This window comes from Ceratotherium simum, chromosome 4 (assembly GCF_057802395.1).
Source record: "Ceratotherium simum simum isolate JZ-2026a chromosome 4, ASM5780239v1, whole genome shotgun sequence".
Classification (NCBI taxonomy): domain Eukaryota; kingdom Metazoa; phylum Chordata; class Mammalia; order Perissodactyla; family Rhinocerotidae; genus Ceratotherium; species Ceratotherium simum.
Genome location: NC_141903.1, coordinates 519070 through 543547, shown reverse-complemented (window position 1 = coordinate 543547; position 24478 = coordinate 519070). Strand labels below are relative to the sequence as shown.

The window sequence follows — 24478 nt, the reverse complement described above, 5'->3', positions numbered from 1 at the left end:
ACAGTAAGAGATTAATAGCAATAACTAATAATAAAATAGAACATTATTAAGTAAAATAGGAGCTACTTGAACACAAGCACTGTGATAGCATGGCAGTCGATCTGGTAACCAAGATGGCCACTAAGTGACTAATGGGTGGGTAGTGTATACAGCATGGTTACGCTGGACAAAGGGATGATTTACATTCTGAGTGAGATAGAGCAGGATGATGTGAGATTTCATCATGCTACTCATACTGGTATGTAATTTAAAACTTATGAATTGTTTATTTCTGAAATTTTCCACTTAATATTTTTAAGTGCAGTTGACCACAGGTAACTGAAACCACAGAAAGCAAAACTGCAGATAAGGGGGAACTATTGTTTATCATGTCCAGATTTTAAGAAAAAATTACAGGGCATACTAAAAGAGAAAAAACACAGTTTGGAGAGACAGAGAAAGCATCAAGACCAGACTCAGATGTGGCAGAAACAATGAAATCATCAGAGCAGAAATTTAAAAAATTGTTGTTAATATGCTAAGGGATCTAATGGAAAAAGTGGACAACTTGCAAGAACAAATGGGTAATATAAGCAGAGAGATGGAAACTCTAAGAAAGGATCAAAGGAAATGTTATGAATGAAAAACACTGTAACAAAAATAAAGAGTGGCTTTGATAGGCTCATCAATAGACTGGACACAGCCAAGGAAAGAATCACTAAGCTTGAAGAAATGTTAACAGAAATTTTCAACACTGAAATGCAAAGAGAAAAAGTAATGAAAAAGACAGAGCAGGGCATCCAGGAACTGTGGAGCAATTACAAAATGTGTAACATATACATAATGGGAGTGCTAGAAGGGGAAGAAAAATAGAACATAAAAGAAGAAATATTTGAAGCAATAATGACTGAAAATTTCCCCCAAATTAATGATAAACACCAAACCACAGATTCAGGAAGCTTAGAGAACACTGAGCAGGATAAATACCAAAAAATATACACCTAGGCATATTATGTTCAAACAACAGAAAACTGACGGCAAAGAAAAAATCTTGAAAGAATCAGAGGGAAAAAGAACCCTTACCTACAGAGGAATTAGGATAATAACTACATCAGGCTTGTCTTCACAAACCATTTGAGCAAGAAGAGAATCATGTGAAATATTTCAAGTGTTCAAAAAAATCACCAATCTCAAATTCTTATCCAACAAAATTATTCTTCAAAAGTTAAAGAGAAAAAAGACTTTTTCAGACAAACAAAAATTTTGGGAATTTGTTGTTCACCTGCCTTGCAAGAAATGTTGAAAAAAATTTTTCAGAAAGAAGGAAGATGATATGGGTCAGAAACTGAGAACTTCATAAATAAAGGAAGAACATTAGAGAGGGAATAATGAAGGTATAATAAAATCTATTATTTTTCTCATTCTTAATTAATCTAACAGATAACAGTTTGTTCAAAATAATAATAGCAATAATGTATTTGGTGATTATAGCTTGTGGATGAAATGAATGTGAGCAATTTTATAAAGGACAGGAGGGAAGAATTGGAAATACTCTGTGATAGAGTACTTGCACTACCTGTGGAGTGGTACAGTGTTGTTTGAAAGAGGACTTGGATTGGTTTGAAAATGTATATTGCAAACTTAAGGTCAACCACTAAAAAAATGTAGAAAAAGAAGAGTAATTGATAATACTATGAGAGGAGAAAAAATGGAATCATATAATATGCTTAACTAAAAGCAGAGAAGGCAAAAAGAAGAATGGAAGACAAAAAAGAAACAAAGAACAAGGCAATGAATAGAAAGTAGAAAATATGGTAGATACTAATCCAAGTATATCAATAATCCCTTTAAACATCAGTGGTCTAAATATACTAATTAAAAGACAGAGACTGTCAGAGTGGATAAAAACACAAGACCCAACTATATGTCGTCTACGAGGAAACCACTTTAAATATCAAGACACAGATAGATCAAAAGTAAGGGGATGAAGAAAGATATACCATGCTCACTAATCAAAAGAAAGTTGGAGTAGTTACATTAATTTGAGGCAAGCTGACTTCAGAACAAAGAAAATTATGGGGGATAAAGAGGGGCATTGCATAGTGGTAAAAGGATCAGTTCTCCAAGAAGACATAACAATCCTTAATGTGTATGTGCCTCATAACAGAGCATCAAAATATGTAAGGCAAAATATGATAGAACTGGAAGTAGGAATAGAAGAATCCACTATTATAGCTGGAGAATTCAACACCCTCCTTCAGTATCTGACAGATTTAGCAGGCATAAAATCAGCAAGGATATAGTTGAACTGAGCAGAACCATCAGTCAACTGGATTTAATTGATATCTATAGAATACTTCATCCAACAACAGCAGATTATTCTCAAGCTTATACAAAACATTCACCAAGACAGGTTATATTTTGGGCCATAAAACACTCCTTAACAAATTTAAAAGACAGCAATCATACAAATTATGCTCTCAGACCACAACAAAATTAAACTAGAAATCAATAACAGAAAGATAGCTGGAAATACCCCAAATATTTTGAGTTAAACATCACACTTATAGATAACACATGGGTGAAAGAAGAGGTCTCACTATAAATTAAAAAAGTATTTTGAACTAAAGGAAAATGAAAATATAACTATCAAAATTTGTGAGATGGTCAAAAGCAGTGCTTACAGGGAAATTTATAGCATTGAATGCAAATAATAGGATAGAAGAAAGATCTGAAATCACTAATATAGGCTTCCACCTTAGGAAATTAATGAAAGAAGAGCAAATAAAATCCAAACTAAGCAAAAGAAAATAAATAATAAAAATTAGAGTAAATTATTCATAATTGTCAAGACTTGGAAGCAACCAAGACATCCTTCAGTAGGTGAATAGAGTAATAAACTGTGGTCCATCCAGACAATGGAATATTATTCAACACTAAAAAGAAATGAGCTATCAAGCCATGAAAAGACATGGAGGAATCTTAAATGCATATTTCTGAGTGAAAGAAGCCAATCTGAAAAGGCTACATACCGTATGATTCCAACTATATGACGTTCTGGAGAAGGCTAAATTATGCAGCCAGTACAAAAATCAATGGTTGCCAGAGATTAGGGGCGATGGAGGGATGAATAGAGGGAGCAAGAAGGTTATTAGGGCATTGAAAATATTCTGTATGATACTGTAATGATGGAGACTTGCCATTACACATTTATCAAAAACCGTAGAATGTACACCAAAAGTGAACCCTAATGTATACTATGGACTTTGGGTGATAATGATATATCAATGTAGGTTCATTGATTGTAATAAATGTACCAGTCGGGTGCTGGATGTTGATAGCAGGGGAGGTTGTGTGTGGAGGGGGGGACAAAGGGTATATGGTAGCCCTCTACTTTCCACTCAATTTTGCTATGAACCTAAAACTGCTCTTAAAAATAAAGTCTATTAAAAATTAGAGCAGAAATCAATAAAATTGAAAACAGAGAATCAGTAGAGAAAAATGCGACCAAAAGCTGTTTCTTTGGAAAAAACAAAAAAATTGATAAACCTCTAGCCAGATTAACTAAGAAAAAGAGAGGAAAAAATACAAATTGCTAACACCAAAAAGGAGGGGCCATCACTACTTATCCCACGGACATTAAAAGGATAAAACAGGAATGTTGTGAACAACTCTATGCCCAAAAATTTGATAACCTAGATGAAATGGACTGATTTCTTGAAAGACACTACTACTATACTCACATAAGAAGAAATAGACAATTTGAAGAGGCCTATATCTATTAAAGAAATTCAATCAGTAATTAATGACCTTCCAATCAGAAAGCACCAGGCCAGAATGGCTTTGCTGGTAAATTCTACCAAATATTTAAGGGAGAAATGATACCAATTCTCTATATTCTCTTCCAGAAGATAGAAGCAGAGCGGATACTTCCCACCTCACTCTATGAGACCAGTATTATCCTAATATCAACACCAGACTTGGAAGCAACCAAAATGTCCTTCAACAGGTGAATGGATAAACAAACTGTTTATCCAGACAATAGAATTTTCCAGACAATAGGCTATTATTCAGCGATAAAAAGAAATGAGCTGTCAAGCCATTAAAGACATGGAGAAACCTTAAATTAATACTCCTAAGTAAAGAAGCCAATTTTAAAAGGGTACATACTATATGAGTCCAATGATATGACTTTCTAGAAAAAACAGAATATGGAGCCAGTAGAAAGATCAGTGGTCATCAGGGGTTCAGGGAGAGAAAGGGAGGGATGAATACGTAGAACACAGGGGATATTTAGGGCAGTGAAACTATTCTGTATGATACTACAATGGTGGATATATGTCATTATACACTTATCAAAATCCATAGAATGTACAGCAGAGAGTGACGCCTACGTAATTTCTGGACTTAAAAAAAAGAGGAGAGAATCTGACAACCAGCATGGTAAGAGATAATTTGCTGGCCCTGGGGCCTGCTGTTGTGATTTGCCTTTCTTACTGTCTGCCTCAACGAAAAGCAAGTGTAGTCATGCCTGTAGTGTGAAGTAAGTGGTACATGTATCATTATGGATATGTGTCTTGAATATTATTTAAACTCATTGTATTATACATTTATGTAAAACAAGTTTATGAAAATAGGGGCTTGCTTGCTGCTTAGTCAATTGGTTGAGAAGTATTATTTATATTCTTCAGTTGGAAAAATTTAAAACGCAATAGGTAGAGATGGCAATCTCATACTAATTGCTATTCCATCCTTTTGTCACCTATCAACCAGATTTCTCATTGGTCTTCTGACTCTAATCTTCCTACTTCAAATCCATTCATCTCCAATTTTATGTCAAATAGGTTTTCTAAAACATGAAACTTAACATTTTCCCCATGGAAATAAGTGAACAAGTTCATATTTTCTCTATATTATTACAATGTAATCATTATAGTATTAATTTTCTAAGTTATGCAAATTAAAATATATTTTACATGTTTATCTGGAATGAAGGTTTTATTTACTTCAGGCTGTGAAATATAAGAAAAGGATTACCAAAAGTGATGGGTGTGTGACAAGTATTTCAAGTAAATATTGAGAAGATAAGCAGACATTTTCCAGGCCCCAGCTGCATTCAACTTACTACTGCCATAGAATGGTATGCTTACCATGTGCCTAATACAAAGTGGAAACTAAGAAAAAATTAAGTATCTAGAGTTAGATGACTAGAGTTCGTTTATTAAGTGTTTTGAATAAATGCAGAATAAAACTTAAGCAATGAGTAAAATAAAATGAAATAGAAACCATTTTTTTATGGTCTGATATGGCAAAATTTCTGTATTTGATTAGAAGATAGTTGAAGCCCACGTACATAGAAGCCAACAGATAAGAATGTATTGTACTTCATATTTTGATTAAAAAGGAAGTAGTTCTGATATATCTGTATCTGTATGTTTACATACGTACCTTCTTATTTTATTAAAACAGAGAATAAAACTTTTCCATTATCCAGCAACATTCTAAAAAATCATCAACTATTGTACCACAAAGAAAATTTCAATGATTGTTGCAAGTAGAAATATTTCTGATCATATTCTCTGATCACAATGCAATAACCCTAGAAATTATACCAACAAGAAAAAGCATAAAATATTTACTATTTGGCTCTTTAAGAAAAAATTTGCCAACCCTAGCTTTAGAATGCTCTAACTCTAATTATTCTCTTTTTATTTTTACATATTATCATTTCCCAGTATTTTATACCCACCTTGTTTTAAAGTATTCATATTAGTAGCTTTATCATTATTTTACACACTCAATGTTGGTTTACATTTATAGACAGATTACCAATATCTTTGCTTCATATTTATTATTTCATTTCAATCCTTCCCTTTGGGTCTTTTTTTTTCTTAAAGGATATCTCTTAATAGTTCATGTATCTGTCATAAGTAAATTGTATCACTCTTTGCATATGTGAAAATTCATTGATTTTTCTCTCAACATGATATTTTATAGAGTGTTTAATTATACTTTGAGTGTTACATTATCTTGGTTTTTTTCTTAATTTTTACGTTTTTAATTGTGGTAAAAAAAAAGCATGTAACATAAAATATACCATCTTTACCATTTTTAAGTGTACAATACAGTAGTGTTAACTGTATTCACATTGTGGTTCAACAGATCTCTAGAACTTTTTCATTTTGCAAAACTAAAACTCTATGCCCATTGACGAACAACTCCCCATTTGATACACCACCCCCCAACCCCTGATAATAACTGTGCTCTTCTCTGCTTCTAGGAGTTTGACTATTTTAGGGACCTCATATAAGTGGAGTCATATAGTATTTTTCCTTTGTGACTGGCTTATTTCACTTAGCATAATGTCCTCCAGGTTCATCCATGTTGTTGTCTCAAATGGCAGTATTTCCTTCTTTTCTAATGCAGAATAATACTCCACTGTATGTATTTACCAGATTTTCTTTATCTGTTCATTCATCCATGGACATTTTGATTGCTTCCACCTTTTGGCTATTGTAAATAATGCTGCAATGAACATGGGTGTGCAAATATCTCTTTGAGATGCTGCTTTTAATTCTATTGGATATATACTGAGAAGTGGAATTCCTGGATTAAATAGTAATTCTATTTTTAATTTTTTGAGGAACAACCATACTGTTTCCCATAGTGGTGGCACATTTCACATTCTCACCAAAGAGTGCACAAGGTTCCTCACCAACACTTTGTATTTTCTGTTGTTTTAATAGTAGCCATCCTAATGGGAGTGAGGTGATATCTCATTGTTGTTTTGATTTGCATTTCTCTAATGATTAGTGAAGTAAAGCATCTTTTCTTATGCTTGGTGGCCATTTGTATATCATTTTTGGAGAAATGTCTAATCAAGTCCTTTGCCCTTTTAAAAATTTTGTTATTTTTGTTTCCATTGTTGAGTTGTAGGAGTACATTATGTATTCCAGGTATTAACCTCTATCAGATATATGATTGGCAAATATTTTATCCCATTCAATAGGTTGCCTTTTCACTCTATTGATTGTGTCCTCTGATGCACAGAAGTTGTTAAGTTTGATGTAGTCCCATTTGTCTATTTTTGCTTTTGTTGCCTGTGCTTTTCGTGTCATATCCAAGAAATTATTGCCAAATCCAATGTCCTGAAGCCATTCCTCCACTTTCTTCTAGGAGTTTTATAGTTTTAGGTCTTATGTTTAGATCTTTAATCCATTTTGTGTTAATTTTTGTATATGGTGTAAAATAATTCATTTGCATATGGATATCCAGTTTCCCCAGCCCCATTTGGTGAAGAGACTGTCCTTTCCCCATTGCGTGGTCTTGGTACCCTTATCAAAGATCATTTGACTGTATACATGAGGGTTTATTTCTGAGCTTTCTATTCTGTTCCATTGGTCTATATGTCTGTCTTTATGCTAGTACCACACTGTTTTTTTCTTGTTTTCTTTAAAAAAAATTTTTTTTTAAAGATTTTATTTATTTATTTTTTCCCCCCAAAGCCCCAGTAGATTGTTGTATGTCACAGCTGCACATCCTTCCAGCTGCTGCATGTGGGACGCAGCCTCAGCATGGCCGGAGAAGCGGTGCGTTGGTGCGCGCCCGGGATCCGAACCCGGGCCGCCAGCAGCGGAGCGCGCGCACCCAACTGCTAAGCCACCGGGCTGGCCCTTAAAAATTTTTTGAAATAAAAATTGTGTATACTTAATGTGTACAACATGGTAATACATATACATAGTAAAATTATTACTACAGTCAAGCTATTAATGTATTTTCTCCTCACATATTTACCGTTTTTTTGTACCACACTGTTTTGATTACTGTAACTTTGAAATAAGTTTTTTTTTTTTTTGTGAGGAAAATCAGCCCTGAACTAACATCCATGCCAATCCCCCTCTTTTTGCTGAGGAAGACTGGCCCTGAGCTAACATCCATGCCCTTCTTCCTCCACTGTATGTGGGATGCCGCCACAGCATGGCCTGGCAAGCGGTGCATCAGTGCGTGCCTGGGATCTGAACCCAGGCCGCCAGCAGCTGAGTGTGCGTACTTAACCGCTATGCCACGGGACTGGCCCCCTGTAATATGTTTTTGAATCAGTAAGTGTGAGGCCTACAACTTTGTTCTTTTTCAAAATTGTTTTGGCTATTCAGGGTCCCTGCAGATTCCATATGAATTTTAGGATGGAGTTTTCTATTTTTGCCAAAGAATGTCATTGGTATTTTGATAGGGATTGCATTAAATCTGTATACTACTTGGGGTAGTATAGACATTTTAACAATATTAAGTCTTCCAATCCATACACACAGGATATGTTTCCATTTATTTGTGTCTTCTTTAATGTCTTTCAGCAATGGCTTGTAGTTTTCAGCATACAAATCTTTCACCTCCTTGATTAAGTTAATTCACTCAATACAAAGCATCTCTGAGGAGACCCAGATGTTTGACTAAAAGCAGCTGTTATAAATATCTTCAAAGAACTAAAGGAAACCATGGTTGGAGAATTAAAGGAATATATGATGACAATGAATCATCAAATAGAGAATATTAATAAAGAAAGAGAAAGTATAAAAAAGAACCACATGGAAATTCTGAAGGTGAGATGCACAATAACTGAAGTGAAAAATTTAGTAGAATGGTTCAATTGTATATTTCAACTAGCAGAGAAAAGAATAAGGAAATTAGAAGATAGATCAATACAGATTAGCTATTCTGAAGAACAAAAAAGAAAAATGGAAGAAAGAGAAAGAGAGACCTGTGGGACACCGCCAGGTGGATTAATACGTGTATAGTGAGAGTTCCGGAAGGAGAGAAAGCGTCAGTAAAATATTTTAAGAAATGATGGCCAAAATTGTTCAAATTTGATGAGAAACATTAATATACCTATCTAAGAGCTTAAGAAATTCTAAATAGTATTTACAAAGACTGTGCAACTAGACACATCATAATCAAGCTTTGGTTGAAAACCAAAGACAGAAAATATTGCAAATCGTAAGAAAAGACAACTCTTACGAGTGTTGCAATGAGATTAAGGATGGACATCTCTGAAGCGATTTGAGGCTAGAAGTCAGTGGAATGACATAGTCCAAGTGCTGAAGAGAAAACTTTCAGCTAATAATTCTATATCCAACAAAAGTATCATCAGGAATGTGAGTGAAATAAAGATATTCCCAGATAAAAACTGAGAAACTTTGGTGGTAACTAACATGCCTTACCAGAAATACTAAAGGAAGTCCTTCAGGGTAAATGGAAATAGCATGAAATGGTAAATAAAATCTACAGTAAGAATAGAGCACTGGTAAGGTAATTACATGGTTAAATATAAATGAAAGTATAAATATATTTTTTCTCTTTTCTTCCCTTAACTTATTTGAAAGATAATTTCATACAATAATAATTATAAAACTATATTGTTTGGATTATAATATATACAGAAGTAACATCTATGACAATAATTGCACAGAGGAGGAGAGAAGTGGAGCTATAATGGGGTTTCTCTAGTTTAGTAGAATTACATTAGTATTAATTTGAATCTGATTGTCATAAATTTAGATGCATATTGTAATCCTTAGAGGAACCACAATGAAAAGACTAAAAATATATATAGTAAATAATGATAACAGTAAAAAATATCTAGTTCACACCAAACAAAGCTAAAAAGAAGGAACAGAGGAACACAAAGATATGAGACATACAGAAAACAAACAGAAAAATTATGACTGATGTAAATCCTACCATATCAATAATTATATTACATATTAATGGATTAAACTTTCCAATTAAAAGACAAATATGGGCAGAATGGAGATAAAAATGATCCTTATGTATTGTCAACAAGAATCCCATTTTAGATTCAAAGTCACAAATTGGTTGAAAGTAAAAGGGTGGAATATTTACTGTGCAAACAGTAACTATCCTAATAGCAGACAAAATAGACTTAAGACAAAGAACATGCTATGAAAGATAAAGGAGACGTTTTATAATTATGTAAGGGTCAGTTCATCATGAAGCTATAATAATTATAAATGTATAAGCATTTATTAGCAGAGACCCACAATATATGAAAGAAAAACTTAACAAAGAGAAAAATGGAAAATTCAACCATAATATTGGAGACTTTGATAACCTGCTTTCAGTAATGGATAGAACAACTAGACAGAAAATCAACAAGGATAAAAAAAGATGAACATTATCAACTAACTTGACCTGACAACAGCAGAATACATCTTCTTTTCAAGCACAAATGAGACATTTTCCAAGACTGATCATATCCCAGGCCATAAAGCAAGTCTCAATGGAAGTCTTGACTTAGAAGCAAGGAAACTGGCATTATCAACAAGCGATTGTATTAAATAACCTGAGACTGCTTGAAATCACCAAGGGAAAGAGTATATATAGAGAAGAGAAAGAGGGCTGGGACTCTGCTTTTAGCATCTCCAACATTTTGAGCTCAAGTAAAAGAAAGGAGTCAGGAAAGGAGACTGAGGAATGGGGTGTTACCTGGTGTGTAGTACAAAATTTAACCTTGTCCCAAAATAGGCCTGGTCTTGCCCTTGGCTTCTGGGAAGTAATGTCTAAACCCTTGGTATGTCATGCCTGACAGGAGTGTCTTTGTTTGCCTGGGGGCCTTGGATTACACTGGACAGTCTAACAGTATGATTTAGGGTGGAGGCTGGCTACATTGCATTGTTTCAGGGTGGGGGCTGATTACACCAGGTAGCGACAATGTGATTTAGGGTGGGGGCTTTGGGTCATATGGTATTAGTGAACCTCTGGAGGGGCTGAGACTAGAGATGGAGATTAATTGCATGGACAATCAATCAAGGCTATGTGATGGAACTTCAATAAAACTGAACACTGAAGCTTGGGTAAGCTTCGCTGGTTGGTAATACTCTGCATATTATTACCTATCAATGCCAAGAAAATAATGCTGTCCTTACACAATGGCAACAGGAAAATTGGAAGCTCCACGTTTGGTACTTTCTTGGACTCTCTCCTATGTCCTTCTTCCCTTTACTAGTTTTAATCTGTATCCTTTAGCTGTAATAAATTATAACCATGAGTATACAGCTTTTAGTTTGTTCTTTGTGTCCTTAAATTATCAAGCCCCTCAAACTTACAATTGGTGTCAGAAGTGAAGTTTTGTCTGGCCTTGCGTGGTCTCATGCTTCAAAACTTCTCAGTTGTCTAACTCTTGCACTGAATCCAAGAGAGGAGAAGTTTGTAAGTAGGATGGAGAAGTCAACTATGTCACATATTGCAGAGATAACAACAAAAAGACTGAGAAGTCCAACTGGTGTTGGCAACAATGAGATAATTGGTGACCTTGCAAAGAGCAATATAATGGGAATATCTATCAGGGAAGTTGGGGCAACAGAAATCAGCCTTGAGAGGGTCAAATAGTCCATTGTTGGTGAAGTGGAAATTCCCTTGCCTCTCTGGACTTTACTTCTAATGACTCTTCCCAACCCCACTGACTTCCTTTCTGTCCACAGACATTCTGGGCCACTGCTACCTTACAGCCTTTGTTTGGCTGTGCTCTGCAAGTCCTATATCCACATGGCTCATTCCCTTCACCCCTTCAAGTTTTTGTTCAAACTCACCTTCTTACTGAGGCCTCTGTGGAACACCTTAATTAATACTGCATCCCCCAGTACTCTTTTTTTTTTTTTTGTGAGGAAGATCGGCCCTGAGCTAACATCTGCCAATCCTCCTCTTTTTGCTGAGGAAGACTGGCCGTGGGCTAACATGCATGCCCATCTTCCTCCACTTTATATGGGACGCCACCACAGCATGGCTTGCCAAGCGGTGCGTTGGTGCGCGCCCGGGATCTGAACTGGCAAAGCCCGGGCCACCGCAGCAGAGCGTGCCCACTTAACTGCTTGTGCCACCAGGTGGGCCCATCCCCCAGTACTCTTGATCCCTTTTATGTGGTGCTACTTTCTCTATAGAACTTATCTTTTCTAGTATACTATATATTTTTTCATTTATCCTGCTTATTGCTTATGAACTTTCTCACTCCACTAGAATATAAATTACATGAGGAGTGGAATTCTGTTTTCTCCTAATATATTACAAGTATCTAAAACAGTGCTGAGGGGCGGGTCCATGGTGTAGCAGTTAAGTGCACATGCTCCACTGCTGGCGGCCTGGGTTCAGATCCCGGGTGCACACCGATGCACCGCTTGTCAGGCCATGCTGTGGCGGTGTCCCATATAAAGTGGAGGAAGACTGGCATGGATGTTAACTTAGGGCCAGTCTTCCTCAGCAAAAAGAGGAGGATTGGCATGGATGTTAGCTCAGGGCTGATCTTCCTCACCAAAAGAAAAAAATTTTAATACAGTGCTGAGTATGGAGTAGATACTCAAAACAATATTAGTGGAATGAGTGCAGCCAAACTAAAGAGTAATTTTTATTAGAAGGCATATTATAGAGTGATACAAAATTTTATATATCATTTTCATGAATATACCCTTTTTCTGTTGTTACACTATTTATTTATTTTGAGGTTTAGATCTTATTATAAATTTCATGGTAATCTTTTTCCATATTTTTCTTTCATTCTATCTGTATTAGTATCTTTTAGATGTGCTTCTTATAGAAAATTTAAAAATTAAGTTTTTTCTCATTTTATCCATCTATTTTATTTTAATTAGAACATTTAGCACACTTATTTTTAATTTAATTACTGAAAATGGTCATATATTTTGCTTTCTGCTTTTTTTGCCTTTTTAAAAGGAAAGACTTCATATGCAGACAATTTTATACACTAAAATTCTTTATCCTTTATCCATATTTTATATATAAAATGTATGAACTACCAAATAAGGAGAACATTAAGAATATCGTATATCACCCAGGGAACTCCTGTGATCATACTTTCTCCCACCTCACTGAAGAGGAGGAAGGCTGTCCTCTACCCACTCTGGGTCCTTTCTGGCTGGGCTATAAATTAAATTGACATGAGACTGAATAGCAGGAGAAAATCAAACAAAGCTTTATATCACGTATACATGGGAGAGACTCACGGAAACTGAGTATCTCAACAAAATGGTGGAGGTCCTCTTCTTAAATAGATTTAGGTAAAGACAAAGGAGGATGTTGGGGGTGGGGAGAGTCAGTTATGGGAGATTACCAGAAAAGTGTAGTAAGGTTATTATGCAGCCTCGCCTTCCACATTGATAAGTTTCTAGAGATGAGGTCATCCCCTCTTCTTCCTGATACAGAGAGGTAGATACTTTTACAAATGGAGATTTCCCTTACAAATGTAAATGTCTCTTACAAAGGATAACTTCTACTTTTACTTGGAACGGGCTTAGCAAGGACCCTCCCAGTTTATCCATGCCAAGAGTTAAATTCTTTTAGGCAGTTAGTGGGGGGGGGGGTCAAAGTGTCTTTCAGAGACAATAATCAAGGTAAAGAGACATATTTTGAGGTGGCCAGTTCTGATCTCCCACATCACCCTAGAGGTAATGGTTTTCTTGAATGTAGTATTTTATTCCATTGCTTTTTATACTTTTACCATTAAGGTATTATTTAGTTTAAATATTTAGTCACTTTTTTGAATATTATAAAATAGTCTTCGTTGCATATTCTTCTTGTTTTTAATTATCCACTCAATAGTATATTAAGATCCAGTTGATGTTCAGTCATTTTTGCTGGTGCATATAATATTCCAATACGTGACTCTCTTACAAAGTCTATCTTGTTGACTCATGACAGGCATTTGGGCTGCTTGCAGATTTTTGTTATTTCCAACAATATTGATAGGAACATTCTTGTACACATTTCCTTATACCCCACTACAAATACTTATTAGTAAATAAAAATTATATATGGTATCATAATGTGGTTAATATGTAGGATAATACTGTGGTATAGAAACTTGTTTTTAACACCTTAAGTAAATTTCATGAATTTTTAGTAAATTGGTGATGATTTATCAGAATTTGACTTTAGTACATGTTGGCTAGAAATAAGCAGTAAACATTTCCTATAATATGCTCCTTTATTCTCAAATAAACCACTATAAAGACTCCCTAAAGGCAGCAGAAGGCTGCCCTGATGGGTACTCAGCCCATTAAGGAACTGTTTTTCAGAATGGAAAATTCTCAACTTTAAAAAGGTACAGGCCAGGGCCGGCCCCGTGGCTTAGCGGTTAAGTGCATGTGCTCCGCTACTGGCGGCCCGGGTTCAGATCCCAGGCGTGCACCAACACACTGCTTCTCCGGCCATGCTGAGGCTGCATCCCACATACAGCAACTAGAAAGATGTGCAGCTATGACATACAACTATCTACTGGGGCTTTGGGGGAAAAAATAAATAAATAAAATTATAAAAGAAAAAAAAAAAGATACAGGCCATTTGAAAATTCTTCTCTCAGTATCAACAAGCAAGCCCAGATGGTTGGGTAGCAAAATGAAAGAACCCCAGGGATGTTCTCCAGGCTTGGGATTGTCTCATATACATCAGCTAAACACATGGAAATGCAGCCATCACTCTGGCCAATCAAAGAAAACAAGACAGGTCACCATTGCCAGGATCATGTGGGTCACCTTGGTTTTGCGTGAGGTTGTGGACAGAGGCTGGTCCTGTGGACATGCTGAACTGACTTGTGATGTCTGTAGAGAAGAATCGCCATGTAGACACTGGTCTAAGTTAAGGGGAGCATACACAGGAAATCTAGTAGAAACAAGGCACTGAGGAACATTGCTGCATGGAGATAATAATGCATTACAGGCCAATCCCTTCAGCCATGACTTGTTCTAATCCACCTTCTTCTACTCGGGACAGAGTTATAACAATTCTCCACTCTCTCAGCTTGTCATCATTTCTCTCTATACTTCACCTTTGGCATGTGATTATAAACATTATTTTATTTATGCTATTTTTCTTTCTTACATAATGTACTGTCTGGATTCCCCATCATCTCCAGATGTCATACCACATGTCTGCTTCCCTTTACAGATACAGGAAAGCTCTCCGACTGGTTGTCTCTGCTCCAGGTCTCTATTTTTCACCTTCCATTCTTTAAGCCCATCATCGCAGGATTTCAGCAACATTACAAAACTGTCCTTGTAATCACTCTAACCTCCATGTTGCTAAACCCAATGTAATTCTCATTTGTGTATTTTTTCCCATACTTTTATGTACTGTTGCTCATTTCTTCCTTTGGAAAAACATTATTCATTGGCCATCTGAATTGACATATGTCTTATTTTCCTCCAACTTCACAGGCCACAGCTTCTCAGGCTCCTGTCCTGGATCCTCCTCTTCTGCTAACCTCTTGACATTGTATCCCTTGTCAGCTCTATCCGCAGTCACTCATTGGCACTTTCATCCAGTTTTAAATAGCAACTACAAGCTCTTATGCCCACATTTAAATCCCTTTGCCCAAACTCTTCATCCAACTCCAGAATCATATATCCAGCTGCCTACTTGACAGCTCCACTGGATCTATAATAGAAATCTTAAACTTAACATGTCCAAACCTGCACTCTTGATCTCCCACCCTAACCTGCTCTTCTCAGTCTTCTCCTCTGAGAGAGCAGCAATTCCTGCCTTCAAGTCACTGAGGCAAAATCCTGGAGCCATCCTTGATTCTCTCATCACTCACACTCCACATCTAATCTATCAGGAAAACCTGGTGGCTGCATTTTAAAAATTATCCAGAATCCAAATAATTGTTATCATCGCCAGTCTTACTGTCCGGTCTCAAACTCCATCATCTCTCATGTGGATTATTCCAACAACCTCTTAAATGGGTCCCCTGCATAAACCTTCCTTCCAACTCAGTCTGTCAACGTAGCAGCCAAAGTAATTGTGTGAAATTAGAAGTTACATCATGTCACAATCTGCAAAAATTACCTAATACCCACCAATTTCTCTCAGAATAAAAGTCAAACCTTTTAATAGCTTACTAAACCGGCATGAGCTGGCCTGCTGAGCCCTTCCCTTTTCCCACACCAGCTAATGTGTCCCTTCCTTCTGCCTGGAATTCTCCTTGCCAGATTGCCTGAGGCCCATTCCCTTATCTCCTTCAAGTCGTTGCTCAAATCTCGACCCTTCCTGACCACTCCATTAAAAATACAAATCCTCTTGCCTCCACTACCAAACCTTTTTATCCTACACTTATTTTCTAACATGCTAAATATTATGCTTATTTCACTGGAAAATATGAGCTCAATTAAAGCATTATTGGCATCTCTTTTTTCACTGATGCATGGCCAAAAGCTGAAGGGTGCCAGCTGTTGGATGGTATTTAGCCATGTGAATTATTGATGACTTTCACAACTTGGACATTGAAAACTGGACACTTGGTAGATACTTGTCAAATGATTGAGGTAAGAGATAGTACCTTCAGGTCTGATGTATTGGGGGTCGGTGCCTGTGTCTATAAAGAAGGGGTTATACTGGAGGGATAGAGTAGGAAAGAACGTCTCCTTTCTCCGTAAGTCATAGCATTAGCATGGGGCCGAAACCTGGCCAGCTGACACCCTCAGTGGGAACTCATTGGTTCTGCTGAGTTTTTTTGTGTGTGTGTGAGGAAGATCAGCCCTGAGCTAACATCCATGCCAATCCTCCTCTTTTTTTTTTTGCTGAAGAAGACTGACCCTGAGCTAACATCTGTGTGGATCTTCCTCTACTTTATGTGGGACGCCGCCACAGCATGGCCTGACAAGTGGTGCGACGGTGCGCGCCCAGGATCTGAACCCAGGCTGCCAGCAGCGGAGCATGTGCACTTAACTGCTATGCCATGGGGCCGGCCCCAGTGCTGCTGAGATTTTCGTACAAAAAAATCTGAAGTCAGCACTTATCTCATTGGCCTGGACACTACGTGTGGTACAGCTTTGTTTTGTTTTTCTGGCTGATTGGTTTATTACAAAATATAATATTTTGACAACTGAAATAAATCTGAAAACAAACAAAAACCATAGATAAAATAGCTTAAATTATCAAGTTGTATTTGTTACAGTACTTACTATGTATTAGGTATTCAATTAAAAATTCAACTTTGGTTTACTACCCCCAGATCTAGTATTTATATTCCTTTTTTAATTAAATCAACAGAGACATGGACGCTCCAACATAAATTATGGATTGACAGAAGCCTTAGAAGAAAGAAATTACTCTCTGGATGGCTGTACTCTGACTAGAACAATAAAAACCTCTTTTGTTTTCTAGTAACTGAAAACAATTAATACTCTAAGTTTACTTTCTCCTCCACTGTAGTAGAACTCTGTAGAATCACTTCTTACACAATTTAGGAAGAGTTGTTCATGATCTCAGGTGGTGACTTTAATTAAAAATATTTCTAAATTTATTAAAAGAACCCTCTACAACTAAGAGAGTAATTTGTTATTCCTCTGGACAAATCAGAAAGTTCTGTGTGCACAAACTGGTTTGCAGTTCAAGGAGATGAAGCAACCCGCCCCTCCTATAACACGGCACCCAGGCACTAGCATCCAGCTGAGGCTCGTCCAAGGAGTCCCCTGAACACCCCGGCTCAGACCCAGTTAGTCCCCTCCCTGTCTGCAGCTCTTGCATGAAGGGAGAGAACTGGCCATTCTTGGCAAGAATTTACTTTTCCCAATCCTTTTTTCTTTCAAATTCTTTTTATGCTAAACACTTTGCTTCTACTTAAATGTAAATCTCCTCTCTCCCTGTTCCTACATCCACACTCGTCTATCCTTTTTTTTTCTTATCATTTATTTTCTATTCCGTGTCTCTCCTCTCTTCTGTTGCTCCTTTTGTTCTGCTGTCTTCTCCCTTTTATTTCACTTCATCTATAATTCTCATTGCTCTCATTAAAATTATTTAATTTTTCTTTCACTTTACAATCTTCAACTTCACTTCTTATATTGACATTTGTTTTATTTTTAATTTTTTAACCTTTTTATAATTGTTTATATTCTTACTAATCTTCCACCTTCTCTGATTGTTCTCATTTCTCTGCCATTAAATTTTTATTGCTTTTGAAACTCTTATTTCTAATTTCCTCTTGAATTCTTTCTTGCTTTTCCTCTTGTCCTCCACTTTTGACTCTTCTTTTCTTTCTTCTGTTCCTCCATTCCGTTATCTTAAATGTCTATATTTTATTCTCTTCTATCATTTCTTTACATTCTTTAACATAGTTTTCTGTAACATTTTTTCATTCTTCCAAAATGCCAAAATGCCTTTTCACATATTACTAACCATCTTTTAGTGTCATTCATATGTATTGTTTCCTGTGGCATATGTTCTAATTTCTAAAATAAAAAAATTTTGGTAAGTTTATTTTCACTCTGATTCTTTCCTGTATATTTTTCCTTTTATGTACAATTCTTCTAAATCTCTTTGGATGATCACATTAATAAATCATTAAAAATAATTTTATGGACCAATATTGTCTGGCATACAATTAGAAACTGTTAAAAAATCAAGAAAATTTGCTGTAAAAATTTCAATTCATTTCAAACTTCATATATATATAATATTTTCTATAAAATGTAGTATTCTCAAGTTCAGGTTCATAAACTAATCTTAAAAATAAACAGTTTTTCTTTAAGGTGCATTTCTAATAAAATTTGCTTCTATGATTCTTATTTATACAAGTTTGTATAAATTTATATTGTGTTTATCAAGTGTGTGCTACAAACAATATTAATGAGGAGTCATTTCAAAAGCAACAGTTTAATTCAGTGTCATAGACAAAAATTACATATATATAAAATTACATAATATATATATAAAATTACAAATATATTTTAAAATTACGTAATAAAATTACATAATGTATAATTATATAAAAATTGGATTTTATACATATATAAAAGTCTATATAAATAGTATATATATAGTCTGCAGAAGAGCAATATAGAGTGATCAATAATGACTGTCCGGTATAAAATATATTCCGTTAGGTCAACCTTTAATGGGAAATATAGAATGGAACTGTGTTCAACGACTAAAAGGAATGATATAAAGTATTTATTTCATATTTCACAAGCTTGAATTATGAGACATAAAAATATTTTATGTAGCAGGTGAATAATCACACCATGTCCGAGTTAACATTCTTTACAGCTATTTAAAATAATGATAAAGCATTTATGTCAATCTAAGACCCGGGAGGGGTCATTTCTTTGAAAGCATTGCGTGTAAACATGAGGTCCCCTGAAGGGTCTTGTGACATCACCTTCGGGAGGCAGACACTGGCTTGGAAATGGCAAGCAGAGCAGGAGAGGGCTCTCCCGGCTCCAGGGCCGCCTGTGTGAAGTGGTGAAGAGAGCCAGCTGCCCTCAGAGGGCTGTGGACACAGTCCCCAGCTGTGGGGTCAGGAACTGGGGAGAATTAAGGTCCAGGTAGTTCCAGAAGTTTCTGGGAGTAAGCAGAAAAGCTTGAAGACCTGGGGGCTTTGCTAATGGCTGGTAGCTCAGCCCAGGGAGCTCTAGCTTTACCCGGGGTGGGGGATACTTTTGTTTCTCTCCTTGTTTTATATACTTTGTTTCCTTTCATGTCATCCTTCTCTGGCCCAGTCAGTTTCCTCTCTTCAGTGTAAACTCTTACACCTGTGAAATTCCTACTATTGTTTTATTTCTTATATTTTGTATTAATCGTTGTTAGTTTCCTACTGCTCATTTTATTCACCTTATTAATGTAACGTTAAACACGCTATCATTGTTTTCTCTACCTCTTCTGCTCTTAGACTCATGTATCTTTTATTTGGATTGGTTCTGCCTTCACAAATAGGTTTTTAATTCATGTTTTCCTCTTGTCTTCATCCCTAATATGTGTATTTTTGTCTCCTCTATCACCTTAACATTTTATTGCCTTATTCTTATTCAATTCTTTCAATTCTAAATCATTTATTCAGTTTTTTGTCTTGCCACCTTCCAGTATTTAGATACCTTTGCTCTTCTTTCCAAATTAACTACTTTTCTTCAGTCACCTATTAATTTTTTTCAGTCTAAAAATATTTTGAAAACTTTTCTATTTTAATAATATTCAAGTATATTCTTCTCTTTTTTTTTCTCTTATTATTTCAGTCTTCCCCTCCCATCTTTTGTTTCCATTATTAATATTCTTTTTTTTTCTATTTCTATCATGTCCAGTTCTCTTCTTTCCTCCTCCCTTTTTGTATTCTCACAACTCTTTTTGTTGAATTGATGTTTTGATTTTTAATTAATTTCTCCATTTGTTACCATATACTGTAATAACTTCTTCTCCTTTACTTTCTTCTTTTTTGTTTATTTTGTTATTTCTCTATTTTCCATTGCTTCTTCATCCTATTCCTCTCACTTGTAAAGGCTTTCTGATATTTAAATGATACAAATTTATATCCTTTTTGAGATTAAGGTTTCTTGTTGATCCTGTTGGGGAGGAAAATCTTTCCCTGTTCACAGTTATGTTCAGTATATGGGGGTGTGCAAATTAAACTGACAAAGACAGATTGAGACAAAGACAGGAGAAAAAAATACCCCATATTTATTTATATGCATATGGGAACTCACAAGAGAAGTAAGTTATAAATAGCTATAATTAGGAACTTATACACCTAACTTCAAAAAGGAAAGGGAGGAGGGAGAAGAAGCTTTTACAAGAAAAACAAATGGATTTCTAGGGGAACAAACAGGAAATAAGAAAGTTTGTGATAATCAGGATTTTTGCAGGTGCAAGTGATAATTTCTATCTTTTTAATGGCAAAAAAACTCCCCCAGAGAAGGGAATTTATGACAATTTCATTTCCAGAACTTTCTGCTTTCATAGAGGTAACGGAAGCTCTAAGAAGGCTTCTTTCTGCATCTGTTGAATCTCAAATGTCTTTATTTTAAAATAATCTTTGTATTAACTGTGGGGGTTCAAGTGGGCCCCCACAATCCTATCTAAATATTCTCATAGCAATTTCTTACTCAGCAAACAAATGCTTCTGGAAAATCATTATCTTTTCTTGCTTTCCTAACTCTCCCATTTCACACCTTCTAATTTATTTTGACAGATATGTATCCTAATATTTTTCTATTTCTTGTTACTCTTTATACTATCCATAATCCTTTCATTGCATCTGTGCCTTTTTTATTTGCACAATTTTTTTTTTTTAATCTTCTTGCCTTCCCTTAATTGGCGTTTTTTCTCTTTCCCCTGCTCATTCTGTTTAGCTGATTCCCTGCTGTGATGACACAGTGCTCACCCTCCTGTTCCATTTCTAGTTTCACTTGTGCCTTCACATTTATTGTTCCTCTCTTTACCTTTCCACCCTGATCAAACATTATCTCCTGATTTTAATTCTCCTTCACTTCTTCCACGTTCTTCCTCATTTATTTTAAACCTTCTCTCCATATACTGCCTTGTTTTTCTTATTCATATGTCTTGGTTCTTCGTTGTCCTCTGACCTAACAAACAAAATTTTAGAAGCAACTTGTCCAATCCAATGTAACAAAGGGGTTTAGATTTTGTTGGAAATTGCATTATATTTTAAATATTGGTGAGACGTGGCACTTTATGAAATGGGATATTCTGATTTATAAGTGTTCGACATAGTACTACTTATTCCTATCTTTCCTAACAAGTTTCAATTGATTTATATAATTTTATCCAAGAAATTCTTCCACAAATTTGAGGCTGTCTCATAGTATTAGTGTTATTGTAAATCTTATATTTTCTAAAATTACATTTTATAATAAGGAAATAACTTTTTTATTTCTTTAACTGTGTTAACTATTATAATACTTTGCTCTTGAGTTTTATTTTTATTTTCAATGTAGACCATCTTATTGTCAGTTAATAATGACAGTCACATTTTTGTTTTTTGGAATGGTCATCCTTTTTGTTTTTTTTAAAGAATCTTTTATCGTTGTGGCTTTTTCTTTTGTGAGGAAGACCAACCCTGAGCTAACATCTGTTGCCAATCCTCCTCTTTTTGCTGAGGAAGATTGGCCCTGGGCTAACATCCATGCCCATCTTTCTCTGCTTTATATGGGATGCCACCACAGCATGGCTTGACAAGTGGTGCATCAGTCTGCCCCCCGGGATCCGAACCTGCAAACCCCGGGCCGCTGAAGTGGAGCATGCGAACTTAACCACTATGCCACTAGGCTGGCCTCTGCTCATCCTTGTTTTTTACCCTTTACTGCATATGTTAGGAGCTAAAATGCAATAAAAAATAAGAACATGATATGCTTATGTTTATTATAATATAAACAATATTTGAATTGTTTGTATTAGCTACCTTTCATAAAGTTAAAATCTCCTTTATAGTTATAATATATTAAGGGTTTTAATTTTCATCATAAATTGATGCTTAATATATATAAATATACCTTTCTCATTTACAGAGATGGTCATGTACAATTTCTGGCCAGAAACAAAAACTCATTGGAGCTTAGTGGTGAGGAATTTGACATAAATTAGTCGACATGATCTTGTGTTTTTCTCCAGCCTTGTTTATCTCAGCAGGATGCCATGAACTAGGCAGAACACTAGATTTGGCTGGGGTTGGTTTTTTGCGTGGTGAGGACTATTAAGTAGGAAAAAGAAAAAGCAATGGAATCAGCTGTTTTTACAGGGAGTGATTATAATGCGGCATCAGGGAAGTTTAGGTAAGGAGGAGAGGCTATGAGAGGGTATGGAGAGTAAAGAGATCAATGTTTTGCTGACCCTGATGATGTCAAAGTAATTTTGGAGTCAGAGAACTAGATAGAGTAATTTGAAATAGCTAGTTTAGGAGAATGAGAGAAAGTGAAACATAATGAGTTTAAAATTATTGATGATGACAACCTCTAGTAGGTGAGCAGGAGAAAGAGTGGATGAGGTGGTAGGGACAGGAGTATTGGAAGAGAGGAGACCACAAATGTGAGAGGCTGAGGGTATTGAACAGATCATCTGCATGGACACTACAATCACCAAGAACATGACAGGAGTTGGACTGTCACGGTGAGTCCGGAGATACAGAGGGGAGACTGGTCAGCAGATTATTTCCACAAGGACAGTGATAGATGTTGTAGACTGATGACAAGTGTTTCAAAGCTGGAGTGATGGAGAATTATCCGGAATTATGCCTGGGATCAGAGAGGACATCCCCACCTTCAGGCCTGGTGGTATAAAGGGCAGGGGAGAGAAAGATTCCGCTACTTGAGAGAGTTGCAGAGAAGCTGTGACTTCAGGGTAGAGCAAAGAGATGAAGTGAGTTGTCAGAGCAGAGATGGAGGATGCAGTGAACTGACCTGTAGGCTGATCTGATATTCATCATGTGCATTGGAAAGAATTGGAATTGGGGAAGAGTGAGAGAAAGGGTCAGAAAGAGGAATTTACAGAGCCAGATGGTCCTATGTGACTCTGGGGATGGAGTCTTCTTCTGGTGAATGACAATCAGAATAATGTGTGTCATACACTAGAAATGTAATAAAATGCACAAAATACCTTACTAATTTTCTGATGTTTGTGACAGAAGATGGAAATGCGTTCAAAATTATGAAATGAAGTTCAGAATATGTATTTAGAACTTAAAAAGAATCTCTATAAATCTGAAGTATTGTTTTTAAATGATTAAAAAATTGTCCTTCAAGATGATTTATTTCTCATAAAATAGATTACAGTAGTGTTTTTATAAATAAGACATGCCTTATGTCAACACCAAGATTCCTCTAAAGTGACTTCAGTAATCCTCGACATATGCCTCTAGAACTAAGTCTGAATTTTCTGAATATTGTTACAGAGCGTTTGCACACTCTATTGATGAGAATGATCAGAACTCGTGTGTGCTCTATAAAGTCCCATTGTTTCTGTCAGGCTTACAGACTATGTTGTGTTCCTTTTCAGGCTGTGCAGGAGTCTATCCAAAGTATAAGTCAATGAAAAGAATAGTTTCAAATGATGCTATTTTGGGACTATTTTTTCTCTCTCAATTTGGTTTTCTTGGGAATACATTGCTACACATGTTATACATCAATACCTTCTTATTTCAGCCCCACACAAAGAAGCCTATAGACTTGATATTCATCCATTTAACTTTGCTAATGTCATGACAATTCTTCTCAGTGAGATTCCAGAAATTATAAATTCCTTTGATATCAGAAATTTTCTGGATGACATTGCTTGTAAGGCAGTGTTGTACATGTACAGAGTCTCCCGGGGTCTTTCCCTCTGTACAACTTCTTTCCTGAGTGTGTTTCAGGCCATGATTATCACTCCCAGCAACTCTAGGTGGGCATGGCTCAAACCCAAAATCTCCAAATACATTTTTCCTGCCTTCTTTTTCTCTGGATCACCAACATGCTGATTTACATCCAGGTCGTCATAACCATTGTGGCCCCCTACAACACCACTGAAGTTGAACAAGTATCCTCTGACATACTGTAGCATAAGAAACTCTGATAAGCTTCAGGTAGCTGCCTCTCTAGGGGGCATGGTTGCGCAAGATTTCCTCTGTGTGTCCCTCATGATCTGGACCTGCATGTACAGGGTAACGCTCCTCTTCACACGTTGCAAGACAGTCCAGCATGTCCACAGGACCAGCCTCTGC

General features: G+C 36.0%; 1 long non-coding RNA gene across 5 annotated transcripts in view; it reads left to right on the top strand.

The window, feature by feature from the left end:
* The window catches only part of LOC147917178 (uncharacterized), a 210276-nt gene that overhangs the window by 81498 nt on the left and 104300 nt on the right, over positions 1 to 24478 (top strand). For 2 of the 5 annotated variants that reach the window (XR_015551882.1, XR_015551879.1), the window contains one exon: positions 17050 to 18077. The exons of 2 other annotated variants lie outside the window; for them this stretch is intronic. This is a non-coding gene — a long non-coding RNA (uncharacterized LOC147917178). Of the gene's footprint in view, positions 1 to 8330; positions 9466 to 17049; positions 18078 to 24478 lie in introns of those variants that run through there. One more of the 5 variants, XR_015551881.1, reaches the window with a different exon arrangement.